The following is a 22,814-nucleotide window of genomic DNA, read 5'->3' on the forward strand; positions in this document are numbered from 1 at the left end:
AGACATATTCCTTTCTTCCTATCTAAACGATGTAGCTCCCGCTTATACAACTCCACATGCCCACGTACCGCCTACTGACGGTGACGGTGGTGGCAACCTACCCCGAGACAATGCCCAGCCCGTACAGCAACAAAGTTCACCCGTTCGACATCCTGTACCACCTGTTCCCCCACCCCCTCCCGTTCCTACTACGAATCCACTAAATCCTTTTGGGCCCGATCCTGGAAAAAGACAAGCTCCATTACACGTACAGACTCCACAGACAAGCCATGCTCAAGCCTCCGCTTCAGGAGGTGCGACAGCAGACTTCCAGACCCCGCCACAAACACACAGATTAAACCTTAGGGACATATTAAAACAACGTACACCCCGAACACCAAGTTACGACATGCTTAAAGAACCCCTTCCAATTTGCAGATACGATCCAGTACCCGGTAAAGACGATAGAATGTTGTTAGCATCACTACGCTTACGAAAAGTTACAGATTATTTAGTGCTATTTCCAGGAATGACTGAACACCTAGATAGAATATATCATTTTGTCCAGACTGGGGAAGATCCTGAAAGTATCAAGGAGGCCCTGGCTCACCAGAAAGTTGACACTCAAGGTTGTATATTGCGCTTCTTCATAAATTGTTTAATCAGAGAACGAGACAGGCCTGGAGTAGACAAGGACGAGATGGACGCACTGAACCGGTGGGGTCAAAATATAGCCGATGGAAATCATGATAAACTAAATAGTATAGCAAGCATGTACAAGAAAATCAGAAAAGCAGTAATAGATATACACGAAAAAGAACAAGAAAAGGAAAAAGGTAGCGACAGGGATGGCTCCGAGGAGGAGGACCAACCAGAGGAACATGATGCGGCTAAAGAAATGATAGCGTATGTAGGTAAGGGAAATTACCTTAAGAAAGGCATTCGTCCAGAAAGCAAGAGAGTTTTTCTCTCTGACATCACAAAAACGAGTTCTCCTGAATATCTGTTCCAAGTTACCGATAAAAGACTTCAAGAACGAATGGGGTACCATGTACTCAATTCTATGGATGAACAAGAACTAGCCCGGTCAGCAGTACAATGGGCTGACAATCCTAGCACATATAATGATGATACAGTAGCACAGACATTTTTGAATCTCCCCCCAGACGAGCAGAAGTTAGCTGGTGTGTACATGATTCAGCATCTCCTTACACTGTACAGAAATCAGCGTTCTGATCCAGGTCCCTTACCCGATACATTAGAAGCACTACTTATGAATAGATGGAGAGGCCTAAGTACCAAGTTAATTCAAATAATTCTAGAAAAACGACACAGATATAACGCTTTCTTAGGCCCACAATATGTTTCAGCTCCGCCCCCAGAAAGAAAAATGTTTCACTTGGACAGGCAGAATCCTTTACGAGAAGTACACCCAGTTATGAATGCCGATAATACCCTGAGACGTGTGTTTGTGTACACACCTTTAACAAAGTTGGAATTGTTAGAAATGAAGAAATTAGTACCCTGTCATGATAAAGACCCTGCAGGTTTTCACCGAGAAATTAAGGACATATTGCTCATGGGAGATTACACGTATACAGATATTATGAAATTGTTAAAGGTACTGTTGCCCACGGGCATTTACGAGAAATTAAAGGAAAAAAAATGGGAGGTGGGAGATAAAAAGATTATTTGGACTGAAATAGAGGACGAGGAAAAAACTCGCACTCCAGGGCTAGGCCTTGGGGATAAAGCTAAAGCATTACCAGGTTTAATAGTACAGGTTTTGCCAAGATTATTGACAACTAAAAAGGAAGACTGGGATGCAATCTCAGCCTGTAAACAGAAACACGATGAAGATACTAGCGACTTCTATTCAAGATTCGAGAAATGTTTCATTATTAATAGTGGCCTGAAACCAGGTAGCGAGTCATACCCGCACCTTTTTGTAACAAAGTTAGTCGAGAATTCCCTGACACCAGTTAAGAACCGTGTATATAAAGTTGAAAGTACATGGCAAGCAAATACGCCATCCCAGATGTTACAAATGTTACAATACCACCAGAACAGAATTAGAGAAGAACAAGATCATGAACAGAGACGTATGAAAGACACAAAAATGAAAATGCTAGTAGCCCAGTCGGTCCCAGCCGACGGTCAGAAAAAGGGTGCGACCCAGACCAGTAATTCAGCAGCTCCCGTTAAAGGGACATGCAACTATTGCAAGCAGCCAGGCCACTACGTACACGAATGTGCAGTCCTGAAACACAATATAGCAACAGGTAAAACTAAAGAAAGACCACGCCAGCCTAGACAAGACCAGGTCCAGCAACCGACTTCACAAAATATACAGCCTACGCATGCTCCACCACATACAGTACAGACTGTAGCGGTATCACAGCCTCAGCCTATTGCCGCGACACAGCAAGTTTCACAACAGATGTACCAGTATGCCCAATCTGATTATCCCGATTATCAGCGATACACATGAAACAGCCTAGAGAGGGAGGTTGGCTTGCCTCTTATTGAGATTCCTGTAGATCAAGAGGGTCCTTATGTACATAGTCCAGTATTAGGAAAAGACAGAAAGTTTCTAATTGACACAGGGGCAAGTCGCACCACGATCAGTCATAACGAAGTTCCAGGGGCACCCCTCTCAGGCTCACAGAATGTTTCCCTTGGTTTTTCAGGACAGCCTATTGTAAATGAAGTATCGAAACCTGTCCCCCTAGCAGTAGGTCCATTGTCACGTGTTACAGACTTGTTACTCACGAAGTCATGTCCAGAAAACTTGTTAGGTATCAAGACACTGAAGGCTCTAGGAGCCGTGATATGTTGTTCTCCGGAAGGAGTTAGACTTTTTCTGCGTGACTTTAAGGGTCACTATGTACTACGAGAATTTGATGTCAGATTGAAAAAGTACCGAAACACCTATGGGCACAAGGCCCAACTGATGTAGGTTGTATGCACATTACACCATACCGTGTTACACTCAAACCAGGAGTTGTGCTACCCCGAATCCGACAATACAAGTTACCACCCGATGCTGTAGTGGCTTTACTGGAAATCATTGAAGAGCTCATTGCCCAAGGAGTGGTCGTAGAAACCAACTCCAACATCTGTAATTCCCCTATCATTCCGATTCTTAAACGTACTGATCCCAATGCACCGCCTGTATATCGGCTGGTGATTGATTTACGAGAACTGAATAAATGCATTGTACCGCAGTATCCTGTGGTTCCCGATATCTCATCCTTATTGACTGCCATTGATTCAGAAGCGACGTTCTTTACTGTAATTGACCTCAAGAACGCCTTCTTCAGTGTACCCATTGATCCAGAGAGCCAATATCTCTTCGGATTCAGTTTAAATGGCCGAAGCTTCAAATTTTCACGTGCACCTCAAGGATTCACAGAAAGCCCCAGCATCTATAGCCAAGCACTGAAAAGACAACTTGACAGTTACCAAATGCCAGTTAACACTGCCTTACTCCAGTACGTCGATGATCTGCTGATCACCGCACGAAGTGAACCCGAATGTGAACAAGCATCACTGACAGTTTTACATTTTCTGGCTGACAAGGGACACAAGGTGTCTCCTTCGAAGCTACAATTCTGTGTTCAGCAAGTGGTGTACCTTGGGCACTTGCTGACCAAGTGGGGAAGACAGCTCACATCTGATCGCATTCAGTTAATTGCACAGTTACCACAACCCAAGACACAAAAGGAAGTGCGGGCCTTTATAGGCCTCACCTCGTATTGCAGACAATGGATTCCTCAGTATGCATTTCTAGCTAAACCACTGATACAGTTGACAACACAGGAGGCAGCGACTTCGACTGCCCTCCCTTGGACTCAGGAACATACACAGGCTTTTGAGGAATTAAAGAAAGCTTTATGTAAAGCACCAGTTTTAGCGACACCATGTTACAGCAAACCTTTTACACTTTTTGTTACAGAACGTGATGGTACAGCATTGTCTGTTCTCACGCAAGATCAAGCAGGTTCACATAAGCCTTGCGCTTATTTCTCAAGTACATTAGATCCAGTGGCCCAGGCTCTGCCTGCGTGCTTAAAATCAGTTGCAGCGACAGCCCTAGCAATCAGACAAAGCGATTCAATAGTATTAGGACACCAATTGACAGTACAAGTTCCACATTCTGTAGAAGTCCTTCTAAACCGAACACAGACTCAACACCTGACTATAGCGCGACTGACAGGTTACGAATTGACGCTATTCCAGCCACACATAGAAATCAGACGCTGTAACATTCTAAATCCTGCAACTCTGTTGCCCTCGGTTATACCAGATTCAGCCTCGCATGATTGTATAGAGATCATTAATGCAGTAACAAAGCCCCGACGAGACTTAACAGACGTTCCATTGACAAATCCAGACCTGACACTTTACGTGGATGGTTCATGTATGAGAACAAGCACAGGAGAATTAGTGGCCGCGTATGCCGTGACCACTGAAACTGAAATCAAAGAAACACATCGTATCGACACACTGTCTGCTCAAGCAGCAGAGCTTATCGCTCTGACCCGAGCCTGTATACTAGCAAAGAATAGGAATGTCAACATATACACAGATTCACGTTATGCCTTCGGAGTTGTACACGACTTCGGAGTGTTATGGCAAGAACGAGGTTTCCTGACCTCTCACGGTGCCAAGATCCAACACGGTCCGCTCATTCAAGCACTACTAGAAGCGATACATTTACCTTCAGGCATATCCATCATGAAGTGTAAAGCACATACTAAAGTTACAGATTCTATTTCCCAGGGTAACGACCTGGCAGACCAAACAGCAAAACATACAGCATTGACTCACACGCAGACAACTGATGTGACAAAGACAATAGTACCGACACCTTGTATGACAGTCAGGGATCCCACACTAGATGTAATCGACATTCAGACACATGCGACTCCCGACGAAATCAAGAAATGGATTGAACTAGGAGGGGTCCAGACAGATCAGGGATGGATGACGAAGGGAAAATCTACATGGTTTCTCCCCGATTCTATGGTTCAAGTCATAATAAATACAGCACATAGTCCAGCACACCTGGGAGAAAAAGCCATGTTAGACAGTTTACAGAATCTCTGGTACAACAAACATTTACGAGCAGCAGCAAAACAGAAAGTGCGTACTTGCATGATCTGTTGTCAGTTCAATCCAGGTAAAAGCGTCCCTGTAGAGCAAGGTGGATTTCATCCTCCCGATCACCCTTTTGAAGTCCTCCAAATGGATTATATCCAGATGGAACGTTGTCGAGGATTCAAGTACGTCCTCGTAGTTGTTTGTGCACTTTCCCGTTGGACAGAAGCATATCCAGTCTCAGATTACACTGCCCCGACCACTGCCAAGCAGCTGGTTCGAGAATTTTTCCCACGGTACGGCTTGCCTCGTATCGTGTACTCAGATAACGGACAGCCATTCTCATCCGAGCTTATGAAGCAGGTTTCACTCCTGCTAGGATACCAGTGGAAGTTCCATTGCGCCCGACATCCAGAGGCAGCTGGCCTCGTAGAAAGGCACAATCAGACACTGAAAACACGTCTTGCAAAAATATGTAAAGAGAAAGGGGTCGACTGGATAGTCGCCCTGCCAGTCGCGTTGTTCTATATGAGAATGGTCCCACATTCGAGATCAGGACTATCCCCGTATGAAGTGGTCTTTGGCCGGCCACCAAATATGTGGGGGACGCCCATGCCTAAGAAAATAACCGATGTTGATTGTAACATGCTGACAGATTACCTTGCCTCCTTGATGTCTGCACTCCAATCATGTCGTTCACAGGTTGCCGCAGCTTTTCCCGACAACACTGATGTAAAGCCACACGATGTCCGTCCGGGGGACACTGTACTGATACGCAACTTCGACAGGAGGAGCCCGCTGGAGCCCCGCTGGCAGGAGCCGAAGCTCGTCCTTCTGACCACGAGGACCGCAATCAAGGTGGAAGGCCGAAAAGGGTGGATTCATACGAGTCACATTAAGAAATGTAATGAACTGTTGCCAGAGACTGACTCTTCCACCCCCTCAAAGGACTGCCCAAATTCTAGTGACTTTAAACCTCCCATGGTAGAGAAAACTCTGCAAGAAGAGTACAAATTAAAGTTGCGGTCTAGCAAGTCAGACAGTTTAATTGTTTAAGTCCTCCCCTAGGTGAATAGGTTAAATAGTTTCTGACATGTATCCCCTAGACCCCAATAGAGAGAGAGATAGAGAGAAACAGATCAAGAAGCAACGATATTGCAAATCTCTCAAAAGTTACTGTATTGTTACCTTATGGATTATGTTTTCCTTAAGTCTCATGATTATTGTCACAAGTGTAATCCTACATATCTATTTCCCTATTGCTACACGTGCACATTCTTCTTCTAATAACACTGCCGAGCATTCTTTTAGTGAATTACCCCCTCAAGAATTGTCATACAGACTTGCGCTGCGCAACAATACATTCATCCGTATGTTACACCATTCCCAACAGACCAGCAATGCTACCAATTGTTGGATATGTGGCCGACTCCCCCCCTATCAGAATTTCAAGGGAGTTCTGCCTCTTTTTCCGTACCCATTCACACACAATGGATCATGTGGCGCATGGTTTAGTTTAATTAATTCTTAGATTCTGATTCTGTAATCTACCAAGGCAACTGGGTATGGGGAAACCTGAACGTAGTTCTGCATAAAGTATGTTATCCTGACAAGGAGGGACTTCCCAAAAGGACAGGGACTGATCTAGAAAATGAAGTATATGGATTAGGAAATTTTACACTTAACCTCATGATTCTGAATGTTGAATCCGAAACCAAGCCAGACTTGCCCACTATGTCAGTATTACCAGTCAAAGGTGAATTATGTGTCAGAAAGAGTGGTTCTGTACACCTGGGTCATAGTAAATGCACTACTGTGGTCGAATTTAGTGATAAGGGCAAGTCCACATTCAAAGCTACACGTCATTCCTATTTCATATGTGGTCAGACAGCATACATACGTTTGCCACTAGATTGGGATGGTACCTGTTACATTGGATTCTTACTGCCACCTGTTTTCCTAGCTCCACCTGATTATCATAGAAATTCCCGTCTAGTTCACAGACCCAAAAGAGATCTCCCAATTGTCGACTATACTGAGACAGCATGGGAAAAGTATACAGATTTCAATAAAGGTCTTTTTCCCTATTTAGGAGCTGTCTTTAATAGTAAGTCTATCCGTCACTTGACCAGAACTCTCGAAGCAGTAGTAAGAGAGACTACTTCCGCCCTAGGTAACTTGACTAAGGAACAGTCTGCTATGAGACTTGTCGTTCTTCAAAATCGTCTTGTTATTGACGTCATACTAGCCGATCGAGGAGGAGCCTGTAAGGTCCTCGGGTCAGCTTGCTGTGTTTTTATTCCAGATAATGCTCCGTCCGTATATAAGGCTATTACCCGTCTCCATAAGATAGCTAGTCAGATACATCAGAATCCAGGCACTTGGACTTGGTCCGGTTGGCTCTGGACTACTATTTCAGCTTGGGGATGGAAAATACTGTCACTCCTTGGAATAATACTACTTATAGTATTCAGTTGCTGTCTATGTTTACAATGTGGGCCAGCGATTTGCGGCTTGTGCGCCACATCCTGTACTCCCCATTCAAGTCAACGTCCTAAATCCTGTTTGAAACAGGATGAGCAGATGATGCTAACTACACAGATAAGCGGATTAATGAAGATTGATGTATCATGAAGGGTCGGTAGGGAACAAGGAGGGAATGAGGAAATATAAATGTTATGGTCAAGAAATGTTCCCTAACGTGTACCCCACCGTCTCCATGTACGAGCTTAAAGTGCATGTAACTTCCCTCCTGTGCCAGCTATGAAGACGCAAATATATTTGCGTTCAACGTTAACATGTCCTCTTCCAGATCCACCATGAATGGGTCGGATATTCAGTTCCTAAGTATGCCTTGCCACCGTCTTTGTATGGTGCACTTTCTGTATTTCTGGCTCTGTGCGAGCTAGGCCCTGTTTTTTGTCATCAAGCCTCTTTTCAAAGTCATCTCTGCCTCCTGAAACTGTAACGTGGGATGCCCCCCCCCGTGAACTCTGTCCTACTCCCTGCGAGGCGAGCGGAGCCTGGCTCGGCCAGCTTGCCTGCCCAAGACAGTATTTTACCTTCACGTAATCAGTATAGCCAAGCTCAGCTTCCCGAAAACACATTCCAGTCCAGCAGAATAGATAAACAACCCCTCAGCTGCAGAGCAAAGGGCCCGGCCTCTCTGTCTCCATGCAAGTAATTCATAGCTTCGTTACCATGGTAGGCCCATGGCCCCCTCGTTTTACCCACAGACACGTAGGCGCATATGCACGCACTCATAGTCAGTATAGGATAGCCTCTGCCCAAGAGACCTTTCCTTCCAGATAATATTGTCCCCAAACATCAGATATCAGATACGATATAGGAACGAGTTGATCTGACATGCCAGACTTCTGTCTCTTTCCTCTAGTGTAAATGTCAAGTCCCCTGCACCCTCCAGTTTCACGTCAGTCACACGTCATGCAGCTGCGCGCGCATCTAGACCTTAGATTTCTGCTGACACTGCAAGATTCTGTTCTGTACCCACCCACGTGTGACATTTTCATGTGACGTTTCTAGAACACACCTCTGTATACGCCTAGTTCACGCCTTCTGATTACGTATTGCTAACACGTGTGTGTTCTTATCACGTTTCTCTCAGCTGTTACGCCTTCTGTATTAGCTTCCATTCTGTGCATTATGTATAAAAGTTATGTATTGTCAATAAAATACGCTCTATCCCTTCCTGAACCCCTGTGGTGTCAGGAATCCGATATCCGGTTCTAGAACCATTCCTTTAAGGAATAAAACCCCTAAGAACTCTAACACCACGGACTCTGCGTCTTTCTTTCAGATTGAGTTATTTTATAAGTACTTACCTGCATAGAAATTAGGACGGTAATTAGATATTTACCACATGTCAACTACACCCAGTCATGTGACCCAGAGACCGGCTGCAGGCACTAAATGGCTAAGGCAGAAAAAATGACAGCTTTCCAAAAGTGATCAGTTATAGTTGTTGGGTGCACACCTATTTATCCAAAAGCTGTCCATATTTGTCCTCATCCTCCAACAATGTAGGCTCACTGGAAGAAATGCCTTGCCCACATGACACTTGAGTTAACAACAACATAGTGTGGGGCGACATTACGCCCCACTTCCAGTCGCACTGCTAGATTGCGCATGTTCAGCGCCAACTTGTACATTCTACCATTTTACTCTTTGTATTCCATGTACTCCATATTTTTCTTTTTTTCACTTTTTTACTCCCGTTCAAAATACCATGCAGGAATGATTTGCCATTTCCTACGTTTCCTATGTTTAAGTTGTGCCCACCCGGCCTCTTACAAAAACACGAACTGATGCAAATTCGTCCAAGGCAGTGTTTATTAAAAACCCAATGCATTTCAGGCTACCAAAGCCCTTCTGCTGGGGTAACTGCCACGACGTTTAAAACCAGTCAGTCCTAATCTCACCAGCTTTTTGCTGGTGAGATGAGGACTGACTGGTGGGCACAAGCTCCTTAGCACTAGTTAGCAATGATAAAGTGCACAGAGGCCTAAGGCCAGCAAAAACGAAGTCCGCAAAACAGGAGGTCTGAAGGCAAAGGTTTGGGGGAAAATGATGCCTAGTAGGTCAGGTCTAACACATGAGTACTGAGTAAACCTTTTTTCTAGAAATACATCAGCTAAACTATTAAAGCATCAATATAGTTATTAAGTTGACCGATAGGAAACAGAGCAGTAAATGAAAGAAGAGTTATAACAAAGAACTTAAAACCTCCACACCACAATTTTCATAGCGACCTCCCCACCAGCACATCCAATAACAAAGTGTCTTTCTATTAAATTACTGCTTCTTCTCTCCCGGTACAATGTAGACCAGCTGTGCCACTTTGAATATAGGGCCATCTTGCAGAATTTGTCATACTTGAGAATATATCCTCATGTAAAAGCAATAACAATCTGATCAAGGACTCTGGTAACATTTAAATATGCTAAGTTTGTGTATCTTATCAATATTTGTGCACTAAACACCTAAGTTAAGTTTTAAGATTCATAAACTTTTCGATCCCAGAAAATCTTTGGTTACGCCCAAACTGTATAATCATTCAAGTCAATCCTCAATATGGCCAACTGGCAGCATGGGAAGCCATTGATTCCATCATGCATACCTTTTTTCTTATTTTAGGGTCGCGATCCAGCATCATTCTTCTTTGTTGGTGCTGTTTTTTTCACGGAGGGGTTAGCACTATGATCATGAAATCTTGCCCCTCAGGTGTGAGATCAGTTCCGTAATGTGTTTGTAGTTCTTCACAGGGTGAGTTGGGACTTCATATGCACTTGTCCCCAATTCACAAGGTGTCACACACAGAATGCTTGGTTTTAGAGTTTGCTTCTTATTCGCTGTAGGAAAGTAGGATCTATTTCTATGCCTACCCACACATTTTGCCTGGTGCTATGCTGTATTTGACTAGTCTGACTGGGATCCAGTTAATCAAGACCCAAGTCTATCTGCTTTCTCCATAAATTGTTATGTTCAGTACTTGGGTACCCCCAAGTTTGGATACTGGGCTACCCTCATGAGTCCCTAATATATTGTACCCATTTACGCAGGGCATAGGTACCCCAGAGGTCTCCCATGTATTATGCCACCCATGAGAGACCATTCTAAATGGAACTACAGGCCTTCCATTGCAGCCTGTTAAGCTGGTGCTTGCACCACTTACTAAAGCTGTAAATATATATATTCCCTGTATCTAATGTCACTGCACTTAAAACCTATAAGCCACCTTTCTAGCAGTCCTTTCCAATTCTGAAGGCAGGGTGCTTGATTCTAAGTGAGGGGGGCCCCTGCATGAGAAGGAAACTCCTGCAGTCTACGGAGTCCATTCTCACAGGTTCAGTGAAGCAGCCATATACTACATAGAGGGGCATCGCGTAGTTACGCGATGACCATATCGAAAATGGTTGCAACAAATCCTATCATGTTTGGTATCAAACATGTTGTAATCATGCCTCCGACACCGTAAACGGTGTGGGAGGTATGATTACCAGCACTGGAAGAGCCCTCCGTTCCCGATACCAGCCTTCTTGACCCGGGCAGCACCAAATGGTTGCTGCCAACTAGTGACAAGATTCTGACCTCCTGCTGCTGAGCCAAGCTCGAGCAGGGGTAGGCAGAACAATAGGCACCCTTTCACAGGGAGGTGTAACCACCTCCCAGACTGGATTTAGTGTATTGGCGTGAGTTTGCTTGCCATGAGGGGCACATTTGGTGTCCCTGTGCATAGTCCAGTTCAAACCAGTCCTGGGAACCATTGACTCCCGATCTGACTCGAAACTGGACAAAGGACATGGGAGTAACCTCCCCCCTCTCCAGCACCAGGGTCCCCTGAATCTTCCCAAGTCTTTCCCTAGGGTACTTAAGGACTTACCTGGGAGTAAGTCCCTCGATTCGTCATGGGATAAGATTCAGATAAGACACCACTTCTTCTACCGCCTGGGCACTTTGGACGTCACTAGACTTTGTTTGGGCCTGACTTTGTCTTCCTTTCAATCTGCTGCATCGTCTGTGCCTGTGCATTATACAGGAACCTTCCAAGGCATGTGAAACATCAAAGACACTTGAAGGAATCTCCCTTTGAGTGAAGGAGTCACTCCCCTGCATTTGCAGGCACCGCAACGAAGTCGACCCGTCTGCTGATCCTGAGCTCCTCACGACTCCATTAGGTTCTGCAACACAGGTGATGGTTTTCCACAGTTCCCTGAGGTCTGCACGGTCCTCTCACCAAGTTTGAGGCCAGTATCACTCGTGGGGATTGCAATAACAGAACCCCTGTGCACTGTGTCAACTTGCAGTTGCAAAAGCTTGTTGGCTTCCTTCCAAGAAGATCTTCGGGCTCCTTGTAGCCCCAACCTCGAGCACCTCCAGTGACCAGAATCTTCAGCCACACCGCATCTTGTGCATTGTGGCCTGCATATTTTGGTGAGCTGCTTAAGGTCCTCTCGCAACTCCAGTGCCTCCGACCTGTGTGTCCACTTGAAGGTCACACGTTTCTTTTGGGCTCCCCTGATTGCTCAGGCCTACCCTGACTCCCCTGCTTTTGGTGAGTAACCTAGACCTTGCTGGTCCCGACGTTGCTCCTTCTACAATTCCAGCATTAGTTGCATTTGCCAAGGCTTGTTTGTGCCCCCGACCCCGACCCTCCAGCACTCAACATCCTTTGTGGGACAGCTCGTGCATGGCTCCTGGTCCTCCTCAGCGTCACCTGGTCCTCACAGCTGCAGAGTCAAGGTCATGGTCATCCATCCTGCAACCCCCGACATCGGAGGGCATTCGTCTTCCAAGGCTCCTGGTCACTCCTGAGTGACATAGACTCTGTCCCCTCTGCTTGCAGGTACCTCTCATCTTGAATCCACCTTCGGATTCCACCCGACACTTTCTCCTCTTTCAGCAGCGGCACTTTCCTGAAGTCTTCCATTGGGTTCTTCAGCTGTTTCTGACACTACTTCACATGTATGCACCCAGCTTCCCTGGTGTAGGTAACGTGGGTACTAGGGTATCCACGGGTGGGGTGGTTCTCCAACCTTCTGTCCTGCACAGGGTTTCTTCAGGGTCCACTGGGAAGGGTCCTTAATCATTAAAACTCCAACCGTGACTTGCACGTTGATTTGTACGGAGAACGCGGTCGTGTTCCCACACTGCACACGCTCTTCGTGGGGTCCCTATCTACTCACCTTGGGGGGTTCCTTGGGTCCCCAGCAGTTCTACGTCCTCTCGACATTGTCTTGACCTGAGTCGTGGTTCTTATACCACTTTCTTAGTAAATGGTTTGGCCCCCCCCTGGGGTCCACTGTATATTACGTGCTATTTACTGTTTATCTTTGCAAAGTATTGTGTGCATTGTGCATATCTCAGGGTAGGAGATATTTCAATGTGTTGGAGTGTATAATAAATACATATTTTTATAAATACCTTGAGTGATTCTCTGTCACTTAATCTATACTATAAGATTGTATTCTGGTCAAACAAGCTGCTTTATACTCCTCCTGGACTAAGCCTGAAGTTTGCTTTCCACAGCTACCACTTAGAGAGCTTCTAAGTTTGTCTAAGACCTCTTAAATCACAATATGGGTTGTCTGGACTGGTACAGGGTACCCACTTACATTAGTGGACATCATATACCAGGCCAGCTTCTCACACTCGCTTCCTTCATCCAGACTAAAGTTTCCAGTCCTACGTCTTATGTTCCTTTTTCCAGCTCCCTCTTGTCTTTTGTAAGCTTATTAATCCTTGACTCCTTGCTCAGCCTCTTGAGTGAGGTACTGCATCTTCAGGATTAATGATAGTGTGTTGAGCTGTCTAAAAGACAGCTTCCTTTTGCCTTTACTACTTCCGGCGATTTCAGTATCAATGAGATCTGTGTTTGTCTTTGTCGATTGGCTAAAGTCCCACATAAATCTCCGTTTCTTAATAATCATCTACAGGGTGGCTGTAGCGTTTACGTTCATGTATGTCTTGCCATGAAAAGTAAGTATGCGCAGTATGGCTGCACCACAGTACACAGCACTTGGAAACCTGCAAAGCTGTTCACGCCAATCAGCTGTGGACATGTTTCACTGCATCGCTGACAAAATAATCTAAATTTGGTGATGGAAACAGATATCTGGAATCATGTGCTTGCACCAAACAAGGTCATTTGTTCCTCTCTTAGAGGTAAGTTTTGCTGATCACACCATGCACTTATATGCGTAGTCTTGATTGCCCCACGAGTGACTCATCTTCCAGGAGCTTTTAGCCATTGCCTGTGGCATTACAGGAGGATTCCCAGTTATAACTTCCGGTGTGCAAGGTCTCATGCATGAGAATTGTACGATTTATTATACTGGTCTTGGAGAGAGTAAATCAAGGGGCGTCCATTTTCATCCGCTACAGGTCATGTCTCCAAGATGGAAGATTTCTGCTATGACAAGCATGTTAACCTTTTGTTCTCACCCTCTGTTTGATTTATTTGAACCTCGATCGGGCTAGTTACCTGAAATCCATGAAAATATATTATCAAATGCACATCGATGGCATGCAAATTGCTGTTCACCTTGAAGTGATAGGAAGTCAGATGGGAAAGGTCCCTTACATGCCACTATAGCTGATGCATGCCTGCCTAGCTGAGACAGGTTTGGAAGCACGCCAACCTATTCTTGTTACGTAGCTGCAACATATATATTTTACTAGGGCAATTTATTAGGAATGCTGCAGTACATATAGCCTGCCTTCTCAGGCACGGATAAGCTGATAGAATTGTGCGTGGCTATTAACTATAAACAGGCAGAGTTTTTGATTGCATTTTTTAGATAGAGTGTGTTGTTAAAGAAATCAGGTCTGCACTGCTCAAGGAAATGAGTATTGAAAGTTCAGCCTGCCTGTAATACAGCTTGATAGCTCATCTATCAGTTTTGTGTTACCAAACCCAGTGTTATCGGAGGAAAACTCTGGTAGTCTTTAGGTTTGGAGCGCTCCCCTCTCTTCCTACTACGTGCCTTGAGTTCAGGTATTTAAACTTCAGAGTGTGAGAGTCCGTAGCTCCCCCTGCTTAAAAATAGCACTCTTGTCAGCCTCATTTTGCAGTAGATGGTGGCAGTTCAATTAAAGAATACCTGATGCACTGTACAAATGAAATCCCTGTGTAGGTAGGTGGCTGACAACTCTGTGAAGCTCCTGAGGGAAGCATACACCATAATTTTAAAGGGGAAGTTCGAACAAATATGTTTTTCAGCATTGAATGGTCCACAATTCAAAGTCAAAGAATCATCCAGTCATTTCATTTTTTTCCCTACTTAACTTGTGTCACTTTTCCAACATTTGCAGGTTAAAGTTAACACTGGGAGCTGTCCGAGTCTTCCCTCGTAGCTAGTGTCTATCGAAGAGAGTGAGTCGTCTATTACTTTGTTACATTTAGTGGATGTCTAGCCAGACTGTTTATGTCCCTGTAAACTCTTATGGGAGGATCCCACATACTAGTACTGACTCTCCAACCTTCTGCGCCCTCTATCAGCTTCTGGAGTGGCACCTTGAACCTCCCCCCTTAGTTAGGCATGCCCTCAATGCTGTCTGCAGTTTCCCTACTCACCCTAGTTGTTCTCCCTTTGCTGGTTTGACGGAGAGGCTGTAATTGCACTCACTGCAAACTTTGAGCGTAGCCACTGTGGGTGACCCCAAATTATACAGCCTACCTTCATCCACCTCATAGCTTGCAAACACTGAACTTTTCCATAAAGGATTCGGTTTTGATTAGAGAGAACTTAAACAAAGTGTTGGGCGGGATGCTTGAATTAATTTCGCCCACTGGTAAACACAGTAGCCAGTATTCCAGGCCATTATTTTTGCTCACTGTTCTACTCCAGACAAGTACCAACTTTAAGAAGGTTAGCCTTGGACCCAACCCAGTGGGAGCAGTCTAACCCAAACTACCACGTCAAGTCTCTTCTGAATGGAGCAACCCCTAACCAGTTTTAACTTTATTGAGCCACATCAGTGACTTACAGCACTAGTTCTAGGCCACAAGGAGAATAAACCCCAAATCTAGGTAAATCAGTGCACTTACAGCATCTCACTGAGAAAAACAAACAAGCATTTGCAATGCAATAGGTCTCGCATTAGGAAAGTTTGAGCTATTGGTCTTGTAAATGACAATTTTTTTTATTTATGTGTTGGTTTTGAAAATAGCTAAATTAATAGCTTTGTCATTTACAAAGCCAATAGTTATAACTTTCGCAAATGTGACACCTATAGCATTTGTAATGCAACATGTTTTGTATTTACGTGACTTGGATGTATTGATATTACAAATAACATTGGCTTTTAATTTTTTTAAATAATGAATACTTAAATAAAAGTGATTGTAATTTATAATGGCAATAGCTTAAACTTTTGTAAATAACTTTTGTGAAGATTATGTTCAGTGTATTTTATTGTGACGAAAATCCAATAACAGAAGTGAAATATTAACATCTTTTTGTGACATTTGTAATAAAGCTTGAAACATTGAGAGAACATATTCGAACCAGTTGTTGTTGAATGGTTGCACAGATTGATGCTGTGATGGCCCTGAGTGATGCTGTGGTGGCGTATAATGATGCTGTGGTGGCGCTGAGTGATGCTGTGGTGGCGCTGAGTGATGCTGTGGTGGCGCTGAGTGATGCTGTGGTGGCGCTGAGTGATGCTGTGGTGGCGCTGAGTGATGCTGTGGTGGCGCTGAGTGATGCTGGGATAGCGCTGAGGGATATTGGGATAGCGCTGAGTGATGCTGTGGTGGTGCTGAGTGATGCTGGGGTAGCGCTGAGTGATGCTGGGGTAGCGCTGAGTGATGCTGGGGTGGCGCTGAGTTCAAGTTCAAGTTCCAAATTTGTATAGCGCACTACTCACCCAGAGGGTCTCAAGGCGCTTGAGGGAGGGGGGTGCTTTACTTATCGAATATCCACGTTTTTAGTTGTTTTCTGAAGGAGAGGTGATTCTGTGTAAGGCGAAGGTGGGTGGGGAGAGAATTCCAGGTTTTGGCCGCTAGGTAGGAGAAGGATCTTCCCCCATGGTGGATCTATGGATGCGCGGGATTGTGGCGAGGGCTTGATTGGACGATCGTAGTTGGCGGGAGGGGGTGTAGAAGGATAGTCGCGTGTTAAGGCATTCGGGTCCTAAGTGGTAGAGGGCTTTGTGTGCGTGGGTGAGGAGACGGAACGTTATTCTCTTGTTGACAGGGAGCCAATGGAGGTCTTTCAGGTGGCCGGAAATGTGAGCTTGCCGAGGGATGTCCAAAATGAGTCTGGCTGAGGCGTTTTGGATGCGTTGGAGTTTTTTCTGTAGTTTGGCTGTGGTTCCGGCGTAAAGGGTGTTACCGTAATCCAGTCGGCTGGTGACCAGTGCGTGAGTGACCGTCTTTCTTGTTTCGATGGGAATCCAACGGAAGATTTTTTTGAGCATGCGTAGGATGTTGAATCATGATGATGAGACGGCGTTGGCTTGTCTGGTCAACGAGAGGGAGGAGTCCAGGATGAATCCCAGGTTCTGTGCGTGATCCGTAGGTATGGGTGCGGTTCCCAGGGCCGGTGGCCACCATGAGTCGTCCCAGGCTGAGGGGGAAGATCCTAAGATGAGGACTTCCGTTTTGTCCGAGTTTAGTTTTAACCGGCTGTTCTTCATCCACTCGGCTACTTCTTTCATTCCTTCGTGTAAGTTGGTTTTGGCGGTGTTTGGGTCTTTGGTGAGGGAGAGGATCAGCTGGGTGTCGTCTGCGTAGGAGATGATGTTGAGGTTGTGTTGTCGTGCGATGGATGCGTGGGGACTCATGTAAACGTTGAAGAGGGTGGGACTGAGTGATGATCCTTGTGGTACGCCGCAGATGACTTCGGTGGCCTCTGATCTAAAAGGGGGGAGGCGGACTCTCTGGGTTCTTCCGGCGAGGAACGAGATGATCCAGTCCAGTGCTTTTCCTTGTATTCCGACGTTGCTAAGGCGTTGTATGAGGGTGCTATGACAGACTGTGTCGAAGGCTGCGGAGAGGTCAAGTAGGATGAGGGCAACTGTTTCTCCATTGTCCATTAGTGTTCGGATGTCGTCTGTTGCTGCGATGAGGGCGGTTTCGGTGCTGTGTTTGGCTCGGAAGCCGGAGTGTGAAGGGTCGAGGGATTTGTTGGATTCAAGGAAGGCGGCGAGCTGATTGACGGCTTTCTCAGTGACTTTAGCAGGGAATGGGAGGAGCGAGATGGGACGGTAGTTCTTAAATTCAGTGGGGTCTGCTGTGGGTTTCTTCAGAAGGGCGCTGAGTTCGGCATGTTTCCAGCTTTCCGGGAAGGTAGCGGAGTTGAAGGAACAGTTGATGACATCGCGGAGATGGGGTGCGATGATGGAGTCTGCTTTGTTGAAGATGTGGTGGGGACATGGGTCGGTTGGCGAGCCTGAGTGGATGGAGTTCATCAGGCGGATGGTGTCTTCGGTGGTGATTGGGTTCCAGGCGCAAAGGTTGTTGGAGTGCGATTTTGGTTCGGAGGTGGGTGGAGTGGACTGGTCTTCGGCCTGGTTTTCGAAGCTGTTATGTATTTCGGCGATTTTGTTGTGGAAGAATGAGGATAGTGAGTCGCAGAGGTCTTGTGAGGGAGTGATGTCGTTGGTGCCGGCGATGGTGTTGGTAAATTCTTTGACGATGTTGAATAGTTCCTTGCTGTTTTGGGCATTGTTGTCAATTCGATCCTTGAATGCTGATTTCTTTGTGGATCGGATCAGTTGGTGGTGTTTGCGGGTGGCGTGCTTGAAGGTGGCTAGGTTGTCGGTGGTTGGGTTTTTTCTCCAGGCTTTCTCGAGAGTACGACAGAACTTCTTGGATTTCTTAAGGTCATCGTTGAACCAGGGGGCTTTTTTGCTGCCTTGCTTGATTAGATGGTTTTTCAAGGGTGCTAGTTCGTCGGCGCTGTGGGTGATCCATTGTGTGAGGTTGGTGGCTGCTTGGTTTGGGTCCAGTGATTTGGCAGGGGGGTTTTGGTGAAGCGATGTGAAGAGCTGGTCGGTGGTGATTTTGTTCCAATTTCTTCGAGGAATAGGCTGTGGGGGGTTGTGGGTCGTGGTCTGTTTGTAGTTGAAGTGAACGCAGCTGTGGTCCGTCCAATGGAGAGCTGTGGTGTGATCGAAGGAGATGTGTATGCTGGAGGTGAAGATAGGGTTGAGCGTGTGGCCGGCGAGGTGGGTGGGGGTGTTAACAAGTTGTTTGAGTCCGAGATTGGCCAAGTTGTCCAGGAGGGTGGTGGTGTTGCTGTCGTTTTTCTTTTCCTGGTGGAAGTTGAGGTCTCCCAGTAGGATGTAGTTCTCGGAAGGGAGGGCATGTGGGCTGATGAAGTCAGTGATGTCTTCGTTGAATTGTGTGCGGGGTCCTGGTGGTCTGTAGATGAGGGTGCCTCTGAGTGTGGTCTTGGGGTCGGTGTGGATCTGGAAGTGAAGGTGTTCGGCGGTAGCGAGGTTATCGTCGGAACTGGTCGTGATCCGGATGGTGTTCTTATGGACGATGGCGATGCCTCCTCCTGTTTGGTTGGTGCGATCTTTTCGAATGATCTTGTAGTCGTCCGGGATGGCTATGGCGATGTCGGCGCTGATGAGGCGTTCATCCATGTTTCTGTGAGGAAGGCGGCGTCCGGCGATGTAGTGTCGAGTAGGTTCCAGAGTTCAATGGAGTGTCTGTGGACTGAGCGGGTGTTGAGCAGGATGCACTTTAGGTGGTTGTTGTCGGAGTTCTGTTTGGAGTTGGTGGATTTGGTGAGGGTCCTGTTGCAGGCGAACTTGCAGGAGTGGCAGGTGAAGGGTCCATGGGAGTGGCCTGGGGTAGCTTGATGGCATAGTGGTGTGCGTCCGGGGTTGAGGGCTGAGAGGGTTGCGGCGTCGTATGTTAAGCGGGTGGAATGGGAATTGTGGGGGGCAGGGGGTCTGGCGCTGGGCGCGGTCCAGGCGCGGACGGGCGTAGACGGGCTTACCTTTGGCGCACCTTCGGCGTGCATAGGGCGCGTCCGCTGCGCGTGGCCGCTGCGCGCAAATGCATCTGTCATAAATGGATAGTGGAAGGGGAGGGGCGATTGAGGAGCAGCTGGCAGGCGGGAGCGGGGAGGAGGGCAGGGCCAGGAGTCAACAACAAAATGGCTTCACAAACAAACAGCGATATTGGGGCACCACCGGAGCAATCCTACGATCTGGGCAGTGGAAGCGGCTCAAAGAGGCACAATAAATGCAGCAGGCGATGCGAGCAGTGCGACAGTGGCAATTAGCCCAAGAGCAAAGGCACAACAATTAGCGGCAAGCGCTACGATATCAGGCAGCAAGCGCTACGATAACAGACCGAGTTACAGGCAATGATATGGCCTCAAGCGCTACGACATCAGCCAGCAAGCGCTACGATACCAGACAACGTTACAGGCAGCAGGATGGTCAGGGAGCGTGGGGAGCGACCGCTTCAGAGGGATCCAAGGTGGTAGTGGTGCTGAGTGGTGCTGTGGTGGTGCTGAGTGGTGCTGTGGTGGTGCTGAGTGGTGCTGTGGTGGTGCTGTGGTCTTGCTGAGTGGTGCTGTGGTGGTGCTGAGTGATGCTGTGGTGGTGCTGAGTGATGCTGTGGTGGTGCTGAGTGATGCTGTGGTGGTGCTGAGTGATGCTGTGGTGGTGCTGAGTGATGCTGTGGTGGTGCTGAGTGATGCTGTGGTGGTGCTGAGTGGTGCTGTGGTGGTGCTGAGTGGTGCTGTGGTGGTGCTGAGTGATGCTGTGGTGGTGCTGAGTGATGCTGTGGTGGTGCTGAGTGATGCTGTGGTGGTGCTGAGTGATGCTGTGGTGGTGCTGAGTGATGCTGTGGTGGTGCTGAGTGGTGCTGTGGTGGTGCTGAGTGGTGCTGTGGTGGTGCTGAGTGATGCTGTGGTGGTGCTGAGTGATGCTGTGGTGGTGCTGAGTGATGCTGTGGTGGTGCTGAGTGATGCTGTGGTGGTGCTGAGTGATGCTGTGGTGGTGCTGGGTGATGCTGTGGTGGTGCTGGGTGATGCTGTGGTGGTGCTGGGTGATGCTGTGGTGGTGCTGGGTGACGCTGTGGTGGTGCTGGGTGACGCTGTGGTGGTGCTGGGTGATGCTGTGGTGGTGCTGAGTGATGCTGTTGTGTGCTGAGTGATGCTGTTGTGTGCTGAGTGATGCTGTGGTGGTGTTGAGTGGTGCTGAGTGATAATGTGGTGATGCTGAGTGATGCTGTGGTGGCGCTGAGTGGTGCTGTGGTAGTGCTGAGTGGTGCTGTGGTAGTGCTGAGTGGTGCTGTGGTAGTGCTGAGTGGTGCTGTGGTAGTGCTGAGTGATGTTGTGGTAGTGCTGCGTGGTGCTGTGGTGGTGCTGAGTGATGCTGTGGTGGTGCTGAGTGATGCTGTGGTAGTGCTGAGTGATGCTGTGGTGGTGCTGAGTGATGCTGTGGTGGTGCTGAGTGATGCTGTGGTGGTGCTGAGTGATGCTGTGGTGGTGCTGAGTGGTGCTGTGGTGGTGCTGAGTGGTGCTGTGGTGGTGCTGAGTGATGCTGTGGTGGTGCTGAGTGGTGTTGTGGTGGTGCTGAGTGGTGTTGTGGTGGTGCTGAGTGGTGCTGTGGTGGTGCTGAGTGATAATGTGGTGGTGCTGAGTGATAATGTGGTGGTGCTGAGTGATGCTGTGGTGGTGCTGAGTGATGCTGTGGTGGCGCTGAGTGATGCTGCAACCATTAGCTTAATTTTCTATCAGTTATAAGCGAAAGTGCAGTTTTTCAACAAAAAGCAGGGCCAAGACTGATTTCTACATGGCTAGGTTTAAACTGGAATGGCGTCGGGAGAAAGAAAACGATGGATTTAGACCCAGATCTCTGAGAGGGGGTGAATGATTGACATCGTTCAGCATTCTGTCCATCAATTGTTCTTTTTGGACCTATTCCTCTGCACGTCATTAGCAGGAGTAGCAAGCTCTATTTAAATGCAATTACAACACAATCCAATGAGTGTTCTGAGACACCTTTGTATATCCTTTCATTATCCACACACTAGTGAAGGAGGGGCTGCTTGAATCACAGTACAATTTCTCGGTGGCTTGATGATCTTTGAGAAATGACACATTATCTTGTAGCCCAGAGTGCACTGCTGCATCAAGGCTTCAGCTCTTAAAGGAACACGGTGATTCAACCTCTGGGGGTGTCCCAAGTGGAATGTCAGTGAATTGTGTTGTTTGATAATGGTGTTGAATGTCCCAGAGATTACCAACCTTGCTCGCAGCACTGCTGTGCCTCCCTACTGTAACAATGAACCAAAATAATCAAACAGACACGGGAAGCTTGGTTGCAGTGTCTAGACTGGCACTCCACTGGAACCAATCAGTGAAGGCAAAGGGGGCAGTGCGAGCAGGGACCTGGTGAAATTCTGCTGCTCTTTGTTCACCTTGACATAAGTGCGTCCCAGCCATATAGAAGTGGATCGCAGGGGACAGGCAACCAAGGCCAGAGTTCTATGTTCTGAATTTCCAGCTGTCCTGAACAGCTTATCACAACTGAACAATATTCTTCTTCGCTGACAAACACACCTGTTTCTAGTATCCAAATAGTACCTTCAAAACGGGGTCTCCCAGAGTAATTCTACTAGGGTCGGTCTTGTGCTGGATTTTTAGGATACCCAAATATGATCTAGAAGAAACATATCTCAATGGCAGTAATTTGCAAGGCCTTTGGTTAGTCTAAATGTTTGGCATAGATCAGACTATCTTGGACGTATGATTTATCTCCTTATATTAAAACAAATGACATTTTTACGCAATGAAAATTGAGAACTTGGGCTTTATAGGCTACAATAAAAATGTAAGTATTATAAAAAAAGTTTTAATTAGTCAACACTTGAGAATGTTACCTTTCTCTGCTAGGTAGCCTTGGAGGAGGAGATGTTTTTGTTTTGCGATGGAGTCGGCTCCATTGCTAAAAGCATGTGGCTGTTGTGGAGGGAATAAACTCCATACTTCCCATGAACCTTCACTGCCCGCAAAGTTAGCCGAGGCAGAGAACCACCTCAGGATCCAGCATGAGGCACCATTCCCCTACATGCATTTAACAAGATGGAACTGTTTTTCGTCACTCATTTGCTTTTTAACACATCTTAACAATGTATGGGCAAAGATTTCAGCTAATTAATCTCATTTTAACACTTTAAATCAGCAACTGAGAGGTCACCTGCTTCTGAAGCGGGATAAAGGACTTGGCATTGCGGGGCA

The 22,814-nt window shown here is 46.8% G+C and overlaps 1 protein-coding gene across 2 annotated transcripts in view; it reads left to right on the forward strand.

Annotated features, from left to right (window-relative positions):
* LOC147677947 (kelch domain-containing protein 4-like) overlaps window positions 1-22,814 on the forward strand; it is a 73,000-nt gene that overhangs the window by 20,943 nt on the left and 29,243 nt on the right. The gene's annotated exons all lie outside the window — the stretch shown is intronic.

Source organism: Lissotriton vulgaris, chromosome 12, assembly GCF_964263255.1.
Source record: "Lissotriton vulgaris chromosome 12, aLisVul1.2, whole genome shotgun sequence".
Classification (NCBI taxonomy): Eukaryota; Metazoa; Chordata; class Amphibia; order Caudata; family Salamandridae; genus Lissotriton; species Lissotriton vulgaris.